Genomic DNA, 11492 nt, shown 5'->3' with positions numbered 1-11492 from the left:
TGCACATGCATTCTGCTGCAAATGCCTCTGGAAGTTTCATGCCGTTTGTATGCAATGTGGCAACACGAAAATGACCCGTTTTCCCATTCCGAGAGATTTCTGTGCGACCCTAACAGCCCCTGACCCACAAAAGAGACATCCCCGCCAATTTCTAGCGTTTGACGGGGTCTCTCCGTGAAAAATATTAAAGTTTTTGAGTGCACATGCATTTCTGCTGCAAATGCTTCTGGAAGTTTCATGCCGTTCGTATGCCAATGTGGCAACACGAAAATGACCCGTTTTCCCATTCCAATGGATTTCTGTGCGACCCTAACAGCCCCGTGACCCACAAGAGAGACATTCCCGCCAATTTATAGCGTTTGACGGGGTCTCTCCGTGAAAAATATTAAGTTTTTTGAGTGCACATGCATTTCTGCTGCAAATGCCTCTGGAAGTTTCATGCCGTTCGTATGCAATGTTGCAACACGAAAATGACCCATTTTCCCATTCCGAGGGATTTCTGTGCGACCCTAACAGCCCCGTGACCCACAAGAGAGACATCCCCGCCAACTTCTAGCGTTTGACGGGGTCTATCCGTGAAGAATATTACATTTTTGAGTGCACATGCATTTCTGCTGCAAATGCCTCTGGAAGTTTCATGCCGTTCGTATGCAATGTGGCAACACGAAAATGACTCGTTTTCCCATTCCGAGGGATTTCTGTGCGACCCTAACAGCCCCTGACCCACAAGAGAGACATCCCCGCCAATTTCTAGCGTTTGACGGGGTCTCTCCGTGAAAAATGTTAAAGTTTTTGAGTGCACATGCATTTCTGCTGCAAATGCCTCTGGAAGTTTCATGCCGTTCGTATGCCAATGTGGCAACACGAAAATGACCCGTTTTCCCATTCCGAGGGATTTCTGTGCGACCCTAACAGCCCCTGACCCACAAGAGAGACATCCCCGCCAATTTCTAGCATTTGACGGGGTCTCTCCGTGAAAAATATTAAAGTTTTTGAGTGCACATGCATTTCTGCTGCAAATGCCTCTGGAAGTTTCATGCCATTCGTATGCAATGTGGCAACACGAAAATGACCCGTTTTCCCATTCCGAGGGATTTCTGTGCGACCCTAACAGCCCCTGACCCACAAGAGAGACATCCCCGCCAATTTCTAGCGTTTGACGGGGTCTCTCCGTGAAAAATATTAAAGTTTTTGAGTGCACATGCATTTCTGCTGCAAATGCCTCTGGAAGTTTCATGCCATTCGTATGCAATGTGGCAACACGAAAATGACCCGTTTTCCCATTCCGAGGGATTTCTGTGCGACCCTAACAGCCCCCTGACCCACAAGAGACACATCGCCGCCTATTTATAGCGTTTGACGGGGTCTATTCATGAAAAATATTAAATTTATTGAGTGCACATGCATTTCTGCTGCAAATGCCTCTGGAAGTTTCATGCCGTTCGTATGCAATGTGGCAACACGAAAATGACCCGTTTTCCCATTCTGAGGGATTTCTGTGCGACCCTAACAGCCCCGTGACCCACAAGAGAGACATCCCTGCCAACTTCTAGCGTTTGACGGAGTCTATCCCTGAAAAATATTACATTTTTTGAGTGCACATGCATTTCTGCTGCAAATGCCTCTGGAAGTTTCATGCCGTTCGTATGCAATGTGGCAACACGAAAATGACCCGTTTTTTCATTCCGAGGGATTTCTGTGCGATCCTAACAGCCCCGTGACCCACAAGAGAGACATCCCCGCCAACTTCTAGCGTTTGACGGGGTCTATCCGTGAAAAATATTAATTTTTTTGAGTGCACATGCATTTCTGCTGCAAATGCCTCTGGAAGTTTCATGCCGTTCGTATGCAATGTGGCAACACGAAAATGAACCGTTTTCACATTCCGAGGGATTTCTGTGCGACCCTAACAGCCCGTGACCCACAAGAGAGACATCCCCGTCAATTTCTAGCGTTTGACGGGGTCTATCCGTGAAAAATATCAAATTTTTTGAGTGCACATGCATTCTGCTGCAAATGCCTCTGGAAGTTTCATGCCGTTTGTATGCAATGTGGCAACACGAAAATGACCCGTTTTCCCATTCCGAGAGATTTCTGTGCGACCCTAACAGCCCCTGACCCACAAAAGAGACATCCCCGCCAATTTCTAGCGTTTGACGGGGTCTCTCCGTGAAAAATATTAAAGTTTTTGAGTGCACATGCATTTCTGCTGCAAATGCCTCTGGAAGTTTCATGCCGTTCGTATGCCAATGTGGCAACACGAAAATGACCCGTTTTCCCATTCCAATGGATTTCTGTGCGACCCTAACAGCCCCGTGACCCACAAGAGAGACATTCCCGCCAATTTATAGCGTTTGACGGGGTCTCTCCGTGAAAAATATTAAGTTTTTTGAGTGCACATGCATTTCTGCTGCAAATGCCTCTGGAAGTTTCATGCCGTTCGTATGCAATGTTGCAACACGAAAATGACCCATTTTCCCATTCCGAGGGATTTCTGTGCGACCCTAACAGCCCCGTGACCCACAAGAGAGACATCCCCGCCAACTTCTAGCGTTTGACGGGGTCTATCCGTGAAGAATATTACATTTTTGAGTGCACATGCATTTCTGCTGCAAATGCCTCTGGAAGTTTCATGCCGTTCGTATGCAATGTGGCAACACGAAAATGACTCGTTTTCCCATTCCGAGGGATTTCTGTGCGACCCTAACAGCCCCTGACCCACAAGAGAGACATCCCCGCCAATTTCTAGCGTTTGACGGGGTCTCTCCGTGAAAAATATTAAAGTTTTTGAGTGCACATGCATTTCTGCTGCAAATGCCTCTGGAAGTTTCATGCCGTTCGTATGCCAATGTGGCAACACGAAAATGACCCGTTTTCCCATTCCGAGGGATTTCTGTGCGACCCTAACAGCCCCTGACCCACAAGAGAGACATCCCCGCCAATTTCTAGCATTTGACGGGGTCTCTCCGTGAAAAATATTAAAGTTTTTGAGTGCACATGCATTTCTGCTGCAAATGCCTCTGGAAGTTTCATGCCATTCGTATGCAATGTGGCAACACGAAAATGACCCGTTTTCCCATTCCGAGGGATTTCTGTGCGACCCTAACAGCCCCGTGACCCACAAGAGAGACATCCCCACCAATTTATAGCGTTTGACGGGGTCTATCCGTGAAAAATATTAAATTTATTGAGTGCACATGCATTTCTGCTGCAAATGCCTCTGGAAGTTTCATGCCATTCGTATGCAATGTGGCAACACGAAAATGACCCGTTTTTCCATTCCGAGGGATTTCTGTGCGACCCTAACAGCCCCGTGACCCACAAGAGAGACATCCCCGCCAATATCTAGCTTTTGACGGGGTCTATCCGTGAAAAATATCAAATTTTTTGAGTGCACATGCATTCTGCTGCAAATGCCTCTGGAAGTTTCATGCCGTTCGTATGCAATGTGGCAACACGAAAATGACCCGTTTTTCCATTCCGAGGGATTTCTGTGCGATCCTAACAGCCCCGTGACCCACAACAGAGACATCCCCGCCAACTTCTAGCGTTTGACGGGGTCTATCCGTGAAGAATATTACATTTTTGAGTGCACATGCATTTCTGCTGCAAATGCCTCTGGAAGTTTCAAGCCGTTCGTATGCCAATGTGGCAACACGAAAATGACCCGTTTTTCCATTCCGAGGGATTTCTGTGCGATCATAACAGCCCCGTGACCCACAAGAGAGACATCCCCGCCAACTTCTAGCGTTTGACGGGGTCTATCCGTGAAGAATATTACATTTTTTGAGTGCACATGCATTTCTGCTGCAAATGCCTCTGGAAGTTTCATGCCGTTCGTATGCAATGTGGCAACACGAAAATGACCCGTTTTCCCATTCCGAGGGATTTCTGTGCGACCCTAACAGCCCCTGACCCACAAGAGAGACATCCCCGCCAATTTCTAGCATTTGACGGGGTCTCTCCGTGAAAAATATTAAAGTTTTTGAGTGCACATGCATTTCTGCTGCAAATGCCTCTGGAAGTTTCATGCCATTCGTATGCAATGTGGCAACACGAAAATGACCCGTTTTCCCATTCCGAGGGATTTCTGTGCGACCCCAACAGCCCCGTGACCCACAAGAGAGACATCCCCGCCAATTTATAGCGCTTGACGGGGTCTATCCGTGAAAAATATTAAATTTATTGAGTGCACATGCATTTCTGCTGCAAATGCCTCTGGAAGTTTCATGCCGTTTGTATGCAATGTGCAACACGAAAATGACCCGTTTTCCCATTCCGAGGGATTTCTGTTCGACCCTAACAGCCCCGTGACCCACAAGAGAGACATCCCCGCCAATATCTAGCTTTTGACGGGGTCTATCCGTGAAAAATATCAAATTTTTTGAGTGCACATGCATTCTGCTGCAAATGCCTCTGGAAGTTTCATGCCGTTCGTATGCAATGTGGCAACACGAAAATGACCCGTTTTTCCATTCCGAGAGATTTCTGTGCGACCCTAACAGCCCCTGACCCACAAAAGAGACATCCCCGCCAATTTCTAGCGTTTGACGGGGTCTCTCCGTGAAAAATATTAAAGTTTTTGAGTGCACATGCATTTCTGCTGCAAATGCCTCTGGAAGTTTCATGCCGTTCGTATGCCAATGTGGCAACACGAAAATGACCCGTTTTCCCATTCCAATGGATTTCTGTGCGACCCTAACAGCCCCGTGACCCACAAGAGAGACATTCCCGCCAATTTATAGCGTTTGACGGGGTCTCTCCGTGAAAAATATTAAGTTTTTTGAGTGCACATGCATTTCTGCTGCAAATGCCTCTGGAAGTTTCATGCCGTTCGTATGCAATGTTGCAACACGAAAATGACCCATTTTCCCATTCCGAGGGATTTCTGTGCGACCCTAACAGCCCCGTGACCCACAAGAGAGACATCCCCGCCAACTTCTAGCGTTTGACGGGGTCTATCCGTGAAGAATATTACATTTTTGAGTGCACATGCATTTCTGCTGCAAATGCCTCTGGAAGTTTCATGCCGTTCGTATGCAATGTGGCAACACGAAAATGACTCGTTTTCCCATTCCGAGGGATTTCTGTGCGACCCTAACAGCCCCTGACCCACAAGAGAGACATCCCCGCCAATTTCTAGCGTTTGACGGGGTCTCTCCGTGAAAAATATTAAAGTTTTTGAGTGCACATGCATTTCTGCTGCAAATGCCTCTGGAAGTTTCATGCCGTTCGTATGCCAATGTGGCAACACGAAAATGACCCGTTTTCCCATTCCGAGGGATTTCTGTGCGACCCTAACAGCCCCTGACCCACAAGAGAGACATCCCCGCCAATTTCTAGCATTTGACGGGGTCTCTCCGTGAAAAATATTAAAGTTTTTGAGTGCACATGCATTTCTGCTGCAAATGCCTCTGGAAGTTTCATGCCATTCGTATGCAATGTGGCAACACGAAAATGACCCGTTTTCCCATTCCGAGGGATTTCTGTGCGACCCTAACAGCCCCGTGACCCACAAGAGAGACATCCCCACCAATTTATAGCGTTTGACGGGGTCTATCCGTGAAAAATATTAAATTTATTGAGTGCACATGCATTTCTGCTGCAAATGCCTCTGGAAGTTTCATGCCGTTCGTATGCAATGTGGCAACACGAAAATGACCCGTTTTCCCATTCCGAGGGATTTCTGTGCGACCCTAACAGCCCCGTGACCCACAAGAGAGACATCCCCGCCAATATCTAGCTTTTGACGGGGTCTATCCGTGAAAAATATCAAATTTTTTGAGTGCACATGCATTCTGCTGCAAATGCCTCTGGAAGTTTCATGCCGTTCGTATGCAATGTGGCAACACGAAAATGACCCGTTTTTCCATTCCGAGGGATTTCTGTGCGATCCTAACAGCCCCGTGACCCACAACAGAGACATCCCCGCCAACTTCTAGCGTTTGACGGGGTCTATCCGTGAAGAATATTACATTTTTGAGTGCACATGCATTTCTGCTGCAAATGCCTCTGGAAGTTTCAAGCCGTTCGTATGCCAATGTGGCAACACGAAAATGACCCGTTTTTCCATTCCGAGGGATTTCTGTGCGATCCTAACAGCCCCGTGACCGACAAGAGAGACATCCCCGCCAACTTCTAGCGTTTGACGGGGTCTATCCGTGAAGAATATTACATTTTTTGAGTGCACATGCATTTCTGCTGCAAATGCCTCTGGAAGTTTCATGCCGTTCGTATGCAATGTGGCAACACGAAAATGACCCGTTTTCCCATTCCGAGGGATTTCTGTGCGACCCTAACAGCCCCTGACCCACAAGAGAGACATCCCCGCCAATTTCTAGCATTTGACGGGGTCTCTCCGTGAAAAATATTAAAGTTTTTGAGTGCACATGCATTTCTGCTGCAAATGCCTCTGGAAGTTTCATGCCATTCGTATGCAATGTGGCAACACGAAAATGACCCGTTTTCCCATTCCGAGGGATTTCTGTGCGACCCCAACAGCCCCGTGACCCACAAGAGAGACATCCCCGCCAATTTATAGCGCTTGACGGGGTCTATCCGTGAAAAATATTAAATTTATTGAGTGCACATGCATTTCTGCTGCAAATGCCTCTGGAAGTTTCATGCCGTTCGTATGCAATGTGGCAACACGAAAATGACCCGTTTTCCCATTCCGAGGGATTTCTGTGCGACCCTAACAGCCCCGTGACCCACAAGAGAGACATCCCCGCCAATATCTAGCTTTTGACGGGGTCTATCCGTGAAAAATATCAAATTTTTTGAGTGCACATGCATTCTGCTGCAAATGCCTCTGGAAGTTTCATGCCGTTCGTATGCAATGTGGCAACACGAAAATGACCCGTTTTTCCATTCCGAGGGATTTCTGTGCGATCCTAACAGCCCCGTGACCCACAACAGAGACATCCCCGCCAACTTCTAGCGTTTGACGGGGTCTATCCGTGAAGAATATTACATTTTTGAGTGCACATGCATTTCTGCTGCAAATGCCTCTGGAAGTTTCAAGCCGTTCGTATGCCAATGTGGCAACACGAAAATGACCCGTTTTTCCATTCCGAGGGATTTCTGTGCGATCCTAACAGCCCCGTGACCCACAAGAGAGACATCCCCGCCAACTTCTAGCGTTTGACGGGGTCTATCCGTGAAGAATATTACATTTTTTGAGTGCACATGCATTTCTGCTGCAAATGCCTCTGGAAGTTTCATGCCGTTCGTATGCAATGTGGCAACACGAAAATGACCCGTTTTCCCATTCCGAGGGATTTCTGTGCGACCCTAACAGCCCCTGACCCACAAGAGAGACATCCCCGCCAATTTCTAGCATTTGACGGGGTCTCTCCGTGAAAAATATTAAAGTTTTTGAGTGCACATGCATTTCTGCTGCAAATGCCTCTGGAAGTTTCATGCCATTCGTATGCAATGTGGCAACACGAAAATGACCCGTTTTCCCATTCCGAGGGATTTCTGTGCGACCCCAACAGCCCCGTGACCCACAAGAGAGACATCCCCGCCAATTTATAGCGCTTGACGGGGTCTATCCGTGAAAAATATTAAATTTATTGAGTGCACATGCATTTCTGCTGCAAATGCCTCTGGAAGTTTCATGCCGTTCGTATGCAATGTGGCAACACGAAAATGACCCGTTTTCCCATTCCGAGGGATTTCTGTGCGACCCTAACAGCCCCGTGACCCACAAGAGAGACATCCCCGCCAATATCTAGCTTTTGACGGGGTCTATCCGTGAAAAATATCAAATTTTTTGAGTGCACATGCATTCTGCTGCAAATGCCTCTGGAAGTTTCATGCCGTTCGTATGCAATGTGGCAACACGAAAATGACCCGTTTTTCCATTCCGAGGGATTTCTGTGCGATCCTAACAGCCCCGTGACCCACAAGAGCGACATCCCCGCCAACTTCTAGCGTTTGACGGGGTCTATCCGTGAAGAATATTACATTTTTGAGTGCACATGCATTTCTGCTGCAAATGCCTCTGGAAGTTTCAAGCCGTTCGTATGCCAATGTGGCAACACGAAAATGACCCGTTTTTCCATTCCGAGGGATTTCTGTGCGATCCTAACAGCCCCGTGACCCACAAGAGAGACATCCCCGCCAATTTCTAGCGTTTGACGGGGTCTATCCGTGAAGAATATTACATTTTTTGAGTGCACATGCATTTCTGCTGCAAATGCCTCTGGAAGTTTCATGCCGTTCGTATGCAATGTGGCAACACGAAAATGACCCGTTTTCCCATTCCTAGGGATTTATGTGCGACCCTAACAGCCCCTGACCCACAAGAGAGACATCCCCGCCAATTTCTAGCATTTGACGGGGTCTCTCCGTGAAAAATATTAAAGTTTTTGAGTGCACATGCATTTCTGCTGCAAATGCCTCTGGAAGTTTCATGCCATTCGTATGCAATGTGGCAACACGAAAATGACCCGTTTTCCCATTCCGAGGGATTTCTGTGCGACCCTAACAGCCCCGTGACCCACAAGAGAGACATCCCCGCCAATTTATAGCGTTTGACGGGGTCTATCCGTGAAAAATATTAAATTTATTGAGTGCACATGCATTTCTGCTGCAAATGCCTCTGGAAGTTTCATGCCGTTCGTATGCAATGTGGCAACACGAAAATGACCCGTTTTCCCATTCCGAGGGATTTCTGTGCGACCCTAACAGCCCCGTGACCCACAAGAGAGACATCCCCGCCAATATCTAGCTTTTGACGGGGTCTATCCGTGAAAAATATCAAATTTTTTGAGTGCACATGCATTCTGCTGCAAATGCCTCTGGAAGTTTCATGCCGTTCGTATGCAATGTGGCAACACGAAAATGACCCGTTTTTCCATTCCGAGGGATTTCTGTGCGATCCTAACAGCCCCGTGACCCACAAGAGAGACATCCCCGCCAACTTCTAGCGTTTGACGGGGTCTATCCGTGACGAATATTACATTTTTGAGTGCACATGCATTTCTGCTGCAAATGCCTCTGGAAGTTTCATGCCATTCGTATGCAACGTGGCAACACGAAAATGACCCGTTTTCCCATTCCGAGGGATTTCTGTGCGACCCTAACAGCCCCTGACCCACAAGAGAGACATCCCCGCCAATTTCTAGCGTTTGACGGGGTCTCTCCGTGAAAAATATTAAAGTTTTTGAGTGCACATGCATTTCTGCTGCAAATGCCTCTGGAAGTTTCATGCCATTCGTATGCAATGTGGCAACACGAAAATGACCCGTTTTCCCATTCCGAGGGATTTCTGTGCGACCCTAACAGCCCCGTGACCCACAAGAGAGACATCCCCGCCAATTTATAGCGTTTGACGGGGTCTATCCGTGAAAAATATTAAATTTATTGAGTGCACATGCATTTCTGCTGCAAATGCCTCTGGAAGTTTCATGCCGTTCGTATGCAATGTGGCAACACGAAAATGACCCGTTTTCCCATTCCGAGGGATTTCTGTGCGACCCTAACAGCCTCGTGACCCACAAGAGAGACATCCCCGCCAATTTCTAGCGTTTGACGGGGTCTATTCGTGAAAAATATTAAAGTTTTTGAGTGCACATGCATTTCTGCTGCAAATGCCTCTGGAAGTTTCAAGCCGTTCGTATGCCAATGTGGCAACACGAAAATGACCCGTTTTTCCATTCCGAGGGATTTCTGTGCGATCCTAACAGCCCCGTAACCCACAAGAGAGACATCCCCGCCAACTTCTAGCGTTTGACGGGGTCTATCCGTGAAGAATATTAAATTTTTTGAGTGCACATGCATTTCTGCTGCAAATGCCTATGGAAGTTTCATGCCGTTCGTATGCAATGTGGCAACACGAAAATGACCCGTTTTTCCATTCCGAGGGATTTCTGTGCGATCCTAACAGCCCCGTGACCCACAACAGAGACATCCCCTCCAACTTCTAGCGTTTGACGGGGTCTATCCGTGAAAAATATTAAATTTTTTGAGTGGACATGCATTTCTGCTGCAAATGCCTCTGGAAGTTTCATACCGTTCGTATGCAATGTGGCAACACGAAAATGACCCGTTTTCCCATTCCGAGGGATTTCTGTGCGAACCTAACAGCCACGTGACCCACAAGAGAGACATCCCCGCCAATTTCTAGCGTTTGACGGGGTCTATCCGTGAAAATATTAATTTGTTTGAGTGCAGATGCATTTCTGCTGCAAATGCCTGTGGAAGTTTCATGCCGTTCGTATGCAATGTGGCAACACGAAAATGACCCGTTTTCCCTCTCCGAGGGATTTCTGTGTGACCCTAACAGCCCCTTGACCCACAAGAGAGACATGCCTGCCAACTTCTAGCGTTTGACGGGGTCTATCCGTGAAAAATATTACATTTTTTGAATGCACATGCATTTCTGCTGCAAATGCCTCTGGAAGTTTCATGCCGTTCGTATGCAATGTGGCAACACGAAAATGACCCGTTTTCCCATTCCGAGGGATTTCTGTGCGACCCTAACAGCCTCGTGACCCACAAGAGAGACATCCCCGCCAATTTATAGCGTTTGACGGGGTCTATTCGTGAAAAATATTAAAGTTTTTGAGTGCACATGCATTTCTGCTGCAAATGCCTCTGGAAGTTTCAAGCCGTTCGTATGCCAATGTGGCAACACGAAAATGACCCGTTTTTCCATTCCGAGGGATTTCTGTGCGATCCTAACAGCCCCGTGACCCACAAGAGAGACATCCCCGCCAACTTCTAGCGTTTGACGGGGTCTATCCGTGAAGAATATTACATTTTTTGAGTGCACATGCATTTCTGCTGCAAATGCCTCTGTAAGTTTCATGCCGTTCGTATGCAATGTGGCAACACGAAAATGACCCGTTTTCCCATTCCGAGGGATTTCTTTGCGACCCTAACAGCCCCTGACCCACAAGAGAGACATCCCCGCCATTTTCTAGCGTTTGACGGGGTCTCTCCGTGAAAAATATTAAAGTTTTTGAGTGCACATGCATTTCTGCTGCAAATGCCTCTGGAAGTTTCATGCCATTTGTATGCAATGTGGCAACACGAAAATGACCCGTTTTCCCATTCCGAGGGATTTCTGTGCGACCCTAACAGCCCCGTGACCCACAAGAGAGACATCCCCACCAATTTAAAGCGTTTGACGGGGTCTATCCGTGAAAAATATTAAATTTATTGAGTGCACATGCATTTCTGCTGCAAATGCCTCTGGAAGTTTCATGCCGTTCGTATGCAATGTGGCAACACGAAAATGACCCGTTTTCCCATTCCGAGGGATTTCTGTGCGACCCTAACAGCCCCTGACCCACAAGAGAGACATCCCCGCCAATTTCTAGCGTTTGACGGGGTTTCTCCGTGAAAAATATTAAAGTTTTTGAGTGCACATGCATTTCTGCTGCAAATGCCTCTGGAAGTTTCATGCCATTCGTATGCAATGTGGTAACACGAAAATGACCCGTTTTCGCATTCTGAGGGATTTCTGTGCGACCCTAACA

The sequence above is a fragment of the Petromyzon marinus genome, chromosome 51 (genome assembly GCF_048934315.1).
Source record: "Petromyzon marinus isolate PM22_M1 ecotype Great Lakes invasive population chromosome 51, UKy_Petmar_22M1.pri1.0, whole genome shotgun sequence".
NCBI classification, from domain to species: domain Eukaryota; kingdom Metazoa; phylum Chordata; class Hyperoartia; order Petromyzontiformes; family Petromyzontidae; genus Petromyzon; species Petromyzon marinus.
Note: the sequence above shows the minus strand (reverse complement) of the source record.